This window comes from Nicotiana sylvestris, chromosome 6, assembly GCF_000393655.2.
Source record: "Nicotiana sylvestris chromosome 6, ASM39365v2, whole genome shotgun sequence".
NCBI lineage: Eukaryota > Viridiplantae > Streptophyta > Magnoliopsida > Solanales > Solanaceae > Nicotiana > Nicotiana sylvestris.
The window spans coordinates 178,547,361-178,560,545 of record NC_091062.1 but is presented as its reverse complement, the minus strand read 5'-3'; the positions used below and the strand labels follow the sequence as shown (position 1 = coordinate 178,560,545).

Here is a 13,185-nt window from a genome sequence, read left to right as displayed (position 1 = left end):
AATTACGCCAAAATTTAGGTCCTAATTTTTTTATTCAATACTCCATACAAGTTTATGATTTCCTACAACTGCCTTAAGTAAATTTATGATCATAATTAAATTTATCGTTAAATATTTATAAATTTTTAGTAAATTATCTTATATATATATATATATATTGTCACAGTAGCCCCTAAATATACGTAATTAGTTGTAGAGAAAATCAAGTGTTTCACCAACAATACCAAACGTTTTGGCAACAATAAAAATGTATTGTTGCCAATTTATTATATTTTAAATTTTATTAAATAACAAACAAAATATATCAGCCAAGTTTTTTAATTATAGTCAAATCTCTCTATAATAATATTGTTTGTTTGTATATCCTTTAGCGAAATGATTATTATACACTTGTAATATTATTTTACATTTAGATATTGTTTGACTGTTACATACAAAATTATAAAAATAGTCATTTTTTCAAACATTTTATGTAATAAAAGAAAATAAAATATTTAAATTTAAAATCTCAAAATATATTCATATTTTACAAATTAAATTTTTAAAAAAAGCTAATGTATTATTAAAATCCATGGTAACTAGTTTTATTGTGCCTACAAATAATTAAACTATCTAATACACATATATATTGGAAAACTAATTGGATACAAAAAAAATTCAAATTTAATGAAAGAAATCTATAATTGTAGCTTGATTGTTAGATTTCAGTCACTTCTGGTAATATAACGCTTGATCAAGTGGCGAAGATTTTTGCCAACTTTCAGCAAGGGTATCCGTTAGTTTTCTCTAAAGGAAGTCTATGAACTTAACAATTGAATATTTTATCTCAACCAAATAGAGCACAACGATGTAAAATTCTGGGTTTCATACCCTCAGGACAATATTTACAATCATTACTCACCTCTATCCGGTCCAAACTCTAGCCCGCGATGCCTTTGCCTCTCGAATCGGCCTTTGGATGCTCCAAATCTAACCAAAATTAGTGCAAACCCATCAAAATATGCTAAGGTAACAAAGCTCACTCGAAAGAAATCAAATTACAACACAAATCCCAAAATTGGCCAAATCCGACCCCCAGGCCCACATCTCGGATCCCGATAAAAATTATATCAATAGACTCCTTATCACTCCCCGAGTTCATTCATATCAAAATCATCAAAATCCAATCACAAATGGTCCCTCAAATCCCTAATTTTAGGTCTTCAATTACAAGCCATAGTTCTTCAATATTTAGGCTTAAATTCAACAATTTTCATGATTAATTAGGTATAAATTACATTAGGATTGAGTGTTAAGTCCATAAATCTTACCTCAAGGTGTTCCCCCTTGATTCCTTCTTCAATCCCCTTCAAAAAGCTTCAAAATCGCCCAAAAATGGAGGAACTTAGACCCCAAATCGCGGAAATAGGTCTTTTAAACATTCTGCCCAGCACTTAACATTTCTTTATCGCAAACGTGGTCAAAGCCTCGCATTCGTTAAGTTCAAATTTAAGTTGAACAAAATCCCTTTTTCCCGAACGCGTCTCCACCCTCGCAAACGCGAGAGCTCAGCTTCCCAGCCCATCGCGAACGCGGCTCTCCTCTCGCGAACACGTAGCTTGACGACCCCAATCCTTCGCGAATGCGGGACCTCCTTCGCGAAGGACAAACCTTCAGCCTCACACTCTAGCCCTTCGCGAATGCGAGGGTCCACTCGCAAACGCGAGGCACTGCTGTCTGAAACACTACAACAGATTTTTCTACAATTTTTTTCAACATGAAATGGTCCGTTTAACCACCTTAAACTCACCCGAGACCCTCGGGACCTCAACCAAACATTCCAACCTATCCCATAATATCATTCAAACTTGTTCCAACCTTTGGAACACTCAAAACAACATCAAAACAGCAAATTTGCATCGGATTCAAGCCTAAGAATTCCAAAATCTTCTAGATTCCGCTTTCGATCAAAAAGTCTACCAAACCACGTCCGAATGATCTGAAATTTTGCACACACATCTCAAATGACACAACGGACCTACTGCAACTTCCGGAATTCCATTCCGAACCCTATATCAAAATCTTACCTATCAACCGGAAAACGCAAAAATTCTAATTTCGCCAATTCAAGCCTAAATCTACTTTGTACCTCCAAAACACATTCCGATCACACTCTTAAAACCCAAATTACCTCCCGAAGCTATCGGAACTTAAATCCGAGCCCTTTGACACATAAGTCAACATCCGGTTGACTTTTCCAACTTAAGCTTACTCAAAAGAGACTAAGTGCCTCAAACCTTACCAAAACCTCTTCCAACCCGAGCCAACCAACCTGATAACACAAAATACAGCTGAACAAGGCAATAAAAAGCAGAATTGGGGGAAACAGAGCGGTAACTCATGAAACGACCGACTGGGTCGTTATAATAGAGTATACTTATGATAGAGATGTTTGACTATATATAGTTATATGTCAAACTGTTTGTAATGTACGCCAGTTTAAAGTCAATTCTGAGCCTTTTTCCCTTGCAAAAAATAAAAATAAAAATCACATGTTGGACATCTTCGAATAAGGGTATATTTAAACAAATTATGTAACAACATTGAGTATATTTGACCTCAACTATTGACACATAATATATTTGGGTCTTTCTCAAAGTTCAGTGGCATATTTGAATATATTTCTTTTTTGCTTTTATAGTGTTAGAAATTCTAGTTGTAGTTAATTAGACACATAATTTTGTAAATTCTGTGAAATAATGCAATCAACCCCCCCCCCTCCCCCCGTTTAGATAAATAATACCAACAATTATCACCATGAATAGGTACAAGATTTTTCATGGCCAAAAAATGCACAATTTGACTATAAATTCTAATTATCATAATATAAAAACCAATAGGTGGTTACTAACCTTTTTTCTTCTTTCTGAATTTAATTGTAACAACTTGAAATAAATATTTTTATTTTCGTCACAAATCGTACACAAGGTCAACGATAAAATAATGTGTGATCAGCAATTTCATTTTTGTAGGTAAATATTAATCCGTAAATGGTATTTAATATTTTTTTGGTAGGAAATCTTATTAGAAAAAGTTTGTTATAAAATTTGAATATCATCCCTATATTAGTACATCCAAATATGAAATCTAATATTTATCACAAAAAATTGAGTGAGTTGTGACGAATTTCTAGTTGTAGCTAGCTAGATACTATATTTTTTGAGACAAAACCTCATCGTGGCTAAATTAAGTATTATATAAGGACAACAAAATGATCGTCACAAATTATCTACTTTATTAGTGACAAAAACTATGGTCACAATAAGTACGATGTTTTGTAGCTAAAGTTCGCATTATTTAGCTACAAATTTTTAAATTTTGCTATTTTAACAAAAACAAAATTGTGACAAAACTTTTTCGTATCTGAATTTAAGCATTTATTAAGACAAAAGATATTTCGTCACGAATGATATACGATGTCAATGCAAAAAAAGTTTCGTCACTAATAGCATTATCTTTGTAGCTAAATATTTCTTAGTAAATGGCGCCAACTCATTTTTTGGAGGGAAACATTAGTGGACAAAACATTGCTACAAAATTTTGTACTTCGTCACTAAAAGTATGTGACTCGTGTATTTAGACACAAAAAGGTAACTTTCGTCACAAAAAGTTAACAATTAGTGACAAATTTTGTATAGTAGCTAAAAATTTTGTAGCTAAATATCATATTTGTTGTAGTGGAAGCAGGTTTTGGAGGTGAGGCTATAGAGTTTATGACCTTTCTTAGTAAAGTTATAACCCACAAATACACATGGGATAGATCTGGGAGAAAATTTGTCCTTGTGCAACTTAGTTACAGTAGAGTAACACAAACAATCAAAGGCTTTAAGATGAGAGTAAGAGGGAACAGAACCATATAACAACTCATAAGGGCTTTTGTGATTCAGGAGAGGGGATGGAAATCTATTGATCAAGTAGGTTGCAGTTAGAAGACAGTCACCCCAGAATCTAATGGGAAGATGGGATTGAAACAACAGGGCTCTGGCAATTTCAAGCAAATGGTTGTGCTTCCTTTCCACCACTCCATTCTGTTGAGGAGTGTGTGGACAGGAAATCTGATGTTGAATTCCTTTTTCAGAGAAGAAAATAGAACCTGAAGTAGTAGACCCCAATTCTAAGGCATTATCACTTCTGACAGCCTGAACCTTAGTATGGAATTGAGTTTCAACCATGGCAATGAAAGCCTTGAGTAAATCAAAAGCATTACTCTTGGCTCCCATAAGATGGGTCCAAGTGGCCCTTGAGAAATCATCAATAATGGTCAAGAAATATTTGGAATCATTATATGTGGGTGTGTGATAAGGTCCCCAAGTATCTATGTGAATTAACTGAAATGGGTGAGTGGACTGTATACTACTATCAGGGAAAGACGGTCTTGTTTGCCTGGCTAATGGACAAACAGGACAGTTAAAGGATTGTTTAAGAGGAAATTTACAATTTAAAGCAGATATAGTTTTCAGCTTGGAGAAAGGAATATGACTGAGTCTGTAATGCCAAACAACTTCAGCTTTATTCATATTATCAATAGCTGATATGGTATTTACAGGTGACCATTCATCAATTACATTAGCATGAACAGAAGAGTTAGAAATTGAAATATTTGAAAGAGCAGAATGATTAGGGGGAAAATCTGGATTAGGAGCAATGAGAGACTGGAACAACTTGTAGAGTTCATTGTCCAGCTTACCAAGTACCACTAGCTTCCTCACTGAAGGGCCCTATAAAGTACAAGCAGCCTTGGTAAACTGTACTATGTCATCAGAATGAGAAAGTAATTTGTAGACATAAATGAGATTATACTAAAAACTAGGAACATAAAGTACATTGTGCAATATCAAATTAGGAAATAGAGCCAATGACCCAATATTGGTAACCTTGACTTTATAACCATTTGGAATAAAGACAAGGTATGGAACAGGTAAGGTTTGGACATTAAAGAGTAAACTTTTTGTGGAAGTCATATGGTCAGAAGTTCCAGAGTCTATGATCCATACTATACGATCCACTTTGGTCAACATACATGCACCATAAGACACACCGGGAGGAATTAACTCACCAGCAAAATTGGCTGACCCCATTAGGCTTGAGGTAGATGGAGAAGGAGACAGGTGTGACTGTTGAAGTAACATCATCAATTGAGAGTACTGATCCTTGGTAAACCCAGGGATAGCAGACATATCTTCAGACTGTGGAAGAGTACCATGCTCAGTAGGGATGTCACCAGTCCTAGATTCAGGATGGTTGGTGAGCTCAACATGTGCAGCAGTTTTTCTAATGTTAGGAGTTTTAGTGAACTTGAAACTTGGGGGATAACCACGGAGTTTGTAGAATTTTTCTATAGTATGTCCAGGTTTCTTACAGTACTTGCAGGTGACATTTGGTTTAGATGATTCAAAATTCACTTTAGAAGGGTAACTCTGCCTGGACTCTCTAACATTAAAGGATGCAGAAGTAGAAGGAAACTGAGTTGCAGCAGACACATTCCTCTGCTTCTCATCAGACAATAGAATGCTATACACAGCTCCAACTGAAGGAAGTGGTTTCATCATGAGAATATTGCTTCTGGTTTGGACATACGTATCATTTAAACCCATTAAGAACTGATAAGCCCTCTATTCCTCATCTTCAGCAGACTTAGCCCCACAAGAACACACCCTAGTTTGACCAGCAGATATGGAAGCTATTTCATCCCATAATTGTTTGATTTTATTGAAATATGAGGCTATGTCAAGAGACCCCTGGGAAATATGTGCTAACTCTTTCTTAAGTTCAAAAACTCTAACACCATCAGCCTTACCATATCTCTCTTCTAACTAATTCCAAATTTGCCTAGCAAACTCTGAATACTCCGCACTGCGAGATATTTCTTTAGACAAGGAGTTTACTAACCATGAAATGACAAGGTCATTACACCTCTGCCATTGTCTGGCAAGAGTGAAGTAGGTGAAGGTTTCTGGGAGTTTCCATTTATAAAATCTAGTTTGTTTCTAATTGAAAGTGCAATAAGAATATTACGCCTCCAACGTCCATATCCTGTTCCATCAAACGGAGTGGAGACCAACGAGGTCCCCAAAACATCTGATGGGTATACATAGAGAGGATGACATGGATGAGTATAATCATCCTCATGGAAGACAGTGCGAGAAATAGCTGGAGTTGAAGAAGAATCAGGAGTTCCGCTGGCCATGTTATCAGATTGACAATCAATTATATAGAGAACCTAGGTCATGCAAGTAGAAATACAAAGATGTAGTGAAAGATGAAGTTGATGTTACCAATCTCTTTTGCAACCGGAAAGAGCTACGACCTTCAACCAGAAAAACACTTCAATATCAACCGCCATCATAGAATTCTGATACAAGCAAAACCTTAATTTCAATCGAAATCCTTGAAATCGTCTGAAAATGAAATTCACTGCTGCTATGCACTATAGAAGATGGTTGAACACGGTATTGGAGAAGAAATCGAGCAGAAAAGCACCACCAAACCACGAATCTCAAAAAATCAAAAATCGGACGAAGTATACATAAAACCAACGATGGAGGATGAGTGTGGGATCAATCGAACTCTCAGCATGAGATTTAGAAGGATCTCGGCTCTGATACCATGTTAACATGAGAAAAAAGCAGAAGAATAAGAAAGATTGAGAACCAGGCCTTACGCCATGTTTACTGAGAGCAAAAGCTTTGAGAGCAACAATTATTCTGTATATCTGAAAATGAATAATTGTCCTATTACATACATGGGCCTCACTTTTATAGTGACCAGGAAAGATAAAGAAAATACAAATGAATGGGCTTCTAACTCTTAATCTGTACATTTAGGCCAAACTATAGCTACAAAGAGTGAAAAATCTACTGGGCCCAAAATATTAACCAACATCTAATTTGCCAACTCTAACAATGTCATAAACGTACTGTTTCTGGTCAAGGTTATTATGGGTCCATACTTGGAACTAAAAATTAGCCAACCATATGGTGATCGTTATATACGATTTGCTACAAATAGATTTTATTGTATTGAATATGAGCATTCCTAGTATTGTTGTTTCTGCATGTATTTCAATTATGAAGGCTAGCAGTTTGGCTTGTTAATGTCACCTTATTTATCATGAAATGCATTAGCTTCTAAATTTCGCTTATTGTGATTCATCACAAAAATTAACTCTATATACTCAAATAGAGTGTCTCGAGTTAGACTTTAGGTTTTCACTATGATGTCCTTATTGTCGAACTCGATTATGTCAGTGGTGGAACTAGAATTTCAACTTTATGGATTCTTGATTTTAGAACGACAATTTTAAAAGCAATTAGCTGGATTCTAAATTTAATATCTGCATATATTTAATAAAAAAAATAATACAAATATACTATTTGAGCCCCATTTGACCCTTAATCTAGTGTACCAAACAGCAATGCATAATTACTATTTTGATTATTTACACCTTTTTTATTTTCACAAAATCATACATGATCTCCTCATTATTGTTATGCTTTTTGGCTAACGACGCCAGAGTCTGAAGGTGCTTTGAGCACTGTTCTTGATATGCTTTTAAGCAGCTTGGGAGTAACAATGCCAGAGCCGCCCATTGTAGCCGTTTTAAAAAAAAAAAAATCCGATTACCTTTCTCTTTTTTTTTTTTTTTTTGTATAATCAAGATATTCAAAATTTAATATTTACCATTTCCAAACTCGGAATTATTCCTCTACCCCTCCCCAGCTTAAATACCAAATTTGGTTCAAAGATTCGAACTCCTGACATGCGTCTACCACAGAGCCCTCTTTGTACTATCTTTACGGCCGAATAGCACAAATATCATTTAGCACCACCATTTAAATTTAGATGCCGTTAAAAGAAATTTTATAAAAATAGCCTCTGCCAGAAATTTAAAGCAAGCTGCCAAAATCTGTAGCACGCTGCCAGAATTTTAGCGTGCTTCCAAATTCTGACGCAGGGCTATTTTTCAGGTCAAATTAACATTGGTTCTAAAAAGATCCATCTAGCATAAGTTCTTGATCTTTACTGCCGAATCACAAGCTCGGGAAAGAAAAACTTGGAGGCAATTAAAGACCAAGACGCCTACTTATGGTTATGACTTATGAAGAGCTTTGCAGCTTCAATTCGCATCTTCAACATTTTTGTGTAAAGAGTATCTCATCAGGAATAGCAACAAATGCACCTTTTTTAAAAAAAAAAAAATACAAGTGATTATGTTTTGATTTTATCCACAGGTTTATCAATAATCAATAATTAGAGAAAAAGAGAAGAAATGACAATCTTTTAAGAGAGACACACCCATCTTTACAGGAGAAATTAACACCAAGGCAAGCAATGTAAAATGCACATGTTTCTGTACTGGTTCCAGAAAAGCAAAAACAACCTTCACAGGAAGGATCTGTGTTTCATTTGGCAGCATTATAACTTTCGCCAACCCCAAAACCAGTTTCAGAATTTAGAGACGGTGCCCAGATATCAAGGAAAATACAGTAGTATTTTCATCAATGGGATATTGATGAAGTCTTTCTTGTCAAAGACAAAAACCACCTCTAACTTACACTACATTACAAGTTGCAGCAAAACAATTCACCTCTTGGGTGGAGATTCAGGCACAAGTACTTCCCCATGTAGAAATCAATAGGATGAGGCAGACGTTCATGCTATTCCCCCATGTACGTACCGAGTAACTCTATCCACTAAGGCGAGCTAAAACATACTTTATGTACCTGAGCAAACAAACAAGGTATACCCTTTCATTGGTCATTTGAAGTTCCAGTTGCTCAGAGACTTTGACTATCAAGCTGATCCATCAGCCATAAAACCTCTAGCATTGAACACAACTGAAGCAGTATGCTTCTGCTATGCCATAACCAAAAGTTTTGATCAACACATCTACTTTCTGCTGTTAATATAGGATGAAAACAGAAAATTTTGTCTAAAGGAGAGGGAACAATTCTTTAGTCTTGGTAAGCATTGCCCAAGCTGTTACCATAAAGCCAAACTATAGGATGGAAAGGGAAACTTTTATCTAAAGGAGACGAAACTGTTTTTTAATCTTAGTAAGCATCGTCCAATGCTCGTTAGATATTCTAAGAAGCCTCAATCATATAAAATTTACTAATTAGCTAATCAGTGGCGAAGGCAGGATCTCCACAAAGGGGGTTAAAAAAAAAAAATTGTAGCTAGTGGGTATTGAACCTATGACCTTAGGAAGATTTTAAACCCCCTTGACCACTAAGCTACACTTTTGGGTTGTGTTAAAGGGATTCAAAACTTAATATATAGAGGTAAAAACAGATTGTCATATATATACAGTGTAATTTTTCGGCGAAGGGGGTTCGGGTGAACCCCCTTCCGCCCCCTAAATCCGCCCCTGTAGCTAATGATCTGATCAAACATTTGTTGACAAATGGTCAAGGCTGTTTGAAACTATCTTATCTCATCAAGATTGGTCCACCAACATCAGAGATCCTTTATATAGGTTCTTGAGGGAGCTTGCAGAAACCATCTGCTTTTTATCAAATTAGCTTCTCCATTGCGGTTGCTGAATTAGGATACCCCAATAATAAAATCTCAATTCCTAAAATGAAGAATCAAATTGGAAAATTGGAAGAGATTCTAACTTTTATCTTTTACTTTAGTAAATAAAAATATTTTTACTGATCAACAGAAGCACCAAGGACGTGCATTTCATGTAACAAAAATGATCACAGAACGCACATATAAAGTTAAAAAGCCTATATCATCTGAAACGAGATGACAAAATCAAATTAGGTGTGTACATCTTTCAGAATTCCAAATTTTATCTTGAACATGTAACCAAATACCTTTGGCATATCATTGAGATGCCTGTAAAGTTTGAAAGAAAGTACTTTTACAATCTTTCTATGCAGCATGTAGATAGTAGAGTATAAATGTTTGCACAAACCATAGGAAAAATTTTGATCTATAAGAAAACACGAAAAACACGAGATGCCCTTTACTTATAATGAATACTCACACCAGCAATCCTTAAGGATAAATTGAAAGAGCTCTCGCAAGCTGGAAGCAATAACAACAAAAACAAACCCAGTGTATTCCCACAAGTGGTGCCTGAGAAGGGTATCGTATACACAGACCTTACCCCTACCTTTAAAAAAACAGAGAGGTTGTTTTTGCGGTAGACCCTCGGCTCAGGGAAGATAAAGGGATGGGCCAATGACAAACAAACCAATCGAAAAATCAAGCGAAAACACACAACTATCCCTATTTAGTAAAATTAAAACCGAAGCGAAGACAACCACAAGTAATAGCAGAAGTCCAGAAAGGCGAAAATACATAAAGACACTAAGTGGTGTACTAAAGCTGCTGTTACAAAAAAAAGACAACGGTCGACTACCTAACCCTCTACCCTAATTCTCAACCACCACACCTTCATATCCATGGTCATGTCATCAGTAACCTGGAGCAACGCCATATCTTTCCTAATCACCTCTCCCCAGTACTTATTCGGCTTGCCTCTACCTCTTTATTGGCCCTCTAAGACCAACCTCTCGCACCTCCTCACTGGGCACCTGTGTCTCTCCTCTTCACATGTCCGAACCATCTTAATATCACAAATTGGAAGGAAAATGCAAAATCCTTCAAAACCTTGTTTTAATGCTCCAGTGATTCGCTCCACGACAGTGCTTTAGCTCCAAAGAGTCATCAACTTTTTTGTAGTGCTTAATACTGCAAAAGGCAATGAGAGGTTCACCTGAAGTCATACCAGTCCAGATATCAAAACTAATTAGGAAGATTTACTAACAATATTTTCTGGTCTTGACTGCTACTTTCGATTTAAGAAAATGTTTATCAAAGAACGCTTTCTTTGACCAACCTATATCGATCAAGACCAACCTCTCACACCTCCTCACTGGGCACCTGTGTCTCTCCTCTTCACATGTCCGAACCATCTTAGTCTCACAAGTTGGAAGCAAAATGCAAAATCCTTCAAAACCTTGTTTTAATGCTCCAATGATTCGCTTTGCATTAAATAGTGAATGGTAAAATTTAAAATCTTGGGCACATAGTTCTCTTATCAAGCTCCACGACAGTGCTTTAGCTCCAAAGAGTCATCAACTTTTTTGTAGTGCTTAATACTGCAAAAGGCAATGAGAGGTTCACCTGAAGTCATACCAGTCCAGATATCAAAACTAATTAGGAAGATTCACTAACAATATTTTCTGGTCTTGACTGCTACTTTCGATTTAAGAAAACGTCTATCAAAGAACACTACCCCCCCCCCCCCACATATCGATCAATCAGCTAACCTCAATCCTATATTAGTAGGGGTCAGCTATATGAATCCATTGTATCAGTTACACTCAATATGTTTCTGCATGCTTAGATAGGAACATCCCAATGAATAGTATTCAAATGAGTCATCGAATTCAAACTATCTTTACACCAGATATCAACCTACTGCAACCCTCTGGCTATCAAAACCACAACTCCTCCATCTTTATGCGTGTTTCATACAAAGTTAAAACCATTTTAGAAAAGAATCCCTTTTCTCATCTTTTTATTTTGAGACGATTAGCAGAGAACACAGAAAGCTTGACTTGGATAAGAAAGAAAACAATATTATTCCAGTATAACCTTAGCAAAATTCAAGGATAATGCAGAAATATAAAATGCTTCATTTCCATCGAAACATACATCCCAGTCAAATCCCTCGAAATTCCAACTTTGAACACAAAACATCTCCAATCACACCAAATAATCAATTCGCCCCAAAAAATAACATTCTTCTTCCTTCTTAACAAGCAAAAAAATTACTACTATAACAGAATATCAATTTTTCAATTTCATGTCCATTGAAACCTAAAATTACAATCACATCAAATCTGAACAGAAAATCACCAATAATACCAATTTACCCCAAAAATAACATTTTTTTCCTTCTTAATAAAAAGTAAAAACAGAACTTACAAGTCAAAACAAATCAATGATGTTCAGAATAACTGGTACTTGCTTCTCCTCCATGATCCTGTTTAGAACAGCAATGATCCCCATGATCATGATGATGACTCTTCTTAGATGGGTCATTTTCTTCGTCATCATCATCGCTATCGTCTTCATCAAAAGGCTTTTCTTTGTGGAAAATGCAACATTTTTTGGAACTTTTCTTGTTGAGGAATTCATTGTCCACTGTCCCTGATTTCCATGATACTCTCTTCTTTGGCTTCAGTTTCAATGTTAGGGTTTCGATTGGTTGTTGATGTACTTGTGATGATGATGATGACGAGGGTGCGGATTCTGATTGGTTTTCTTGGGTTAGGGTTATCGTCCCCGTTCCGGTCGCCGGCGGTGCAATTTGTCTCGTCCGTGTGGCCATTGTTCCGATTCTAGCCCCCCTCTCTCTCTCTTCTTTCCCTTTCTCAGTGTTTGTACTTTTAATGGAGTAGATAAAAATCTAAATAAATTAATATATAAAAGAAAGAATTAAAAAGGTGACTTGGCTGGCGAAGGATCCTATTTATCTTTTTTTTTTTTATATATTTCCTTATTATACTATTGTAAAAATTACAAGTTTATCAATTATTACTCCAAACGTTTCATAGGCACCTATTCATCAACTGATACAATTCCTATTATTACTCCAAACGTTTCAAGATTACAATTCCTATTTCAAGATTCTATTCATGATCGAATTCTATTCATATTCCCACTAATGACCCCTAACACTCTCATTTATGACCAAAAAAAATAATAGTAAAGAGAATCTTATAGCTTTGGGATTTCACCATGAATGAGAAAGCAACAGTCTAAAATGTTAAACATATGACTATTCCTCACTTTAGTTCCTTTTTTTAGTACTACATATATTAATTAGAATCTTCTTTTCTTGATGTTAATTATACATATATTAATTACTACATATGACTACATATATTAATTAGAATCTTCTTTTCGGCTATAAAATACATATATGTTATGTCACCCAAATATAGAAAAGGATCTGAATATGGCAATAGTTCCAAGAATAATGGAGAATAAAATTCGGTGTTTGAGGATCAGAATATGGCAATAATTCCAGGCCATTGTATGTTTTTATCTGTTTTTTCTTAAGCATGTCATTTGTTCTTATTTCTCTTTATTTTTTTTCTTTCCAGTAAATCTATAGAT

At 35.5% G+C, this 13,185-nt stretch overlaps 1 long non-coding RNA gene across 1 annotated transcript; it reads right to left on the bottom strand.

The window, feature by feature from the left end:
* Nucleotides 1-10,257: 10,257 nt before the first annotated feature.
* LOC104229365 (uncharacterized) lies at nt 10,258-12,493 on the bottom strand. The gene is made up of 2 exons (XR_011400322.1): nt 11,989-12,493; nt 10,258-11,156 (listed from the first exon to the last, which is right to left on the bottom strand). It is a non-coding gene; the product is annotated as an uncharacterized lncRNA (long non-coding RNA).
* Nucleotides 12,494-13,185: the final 692 nt, after the last annotated feature.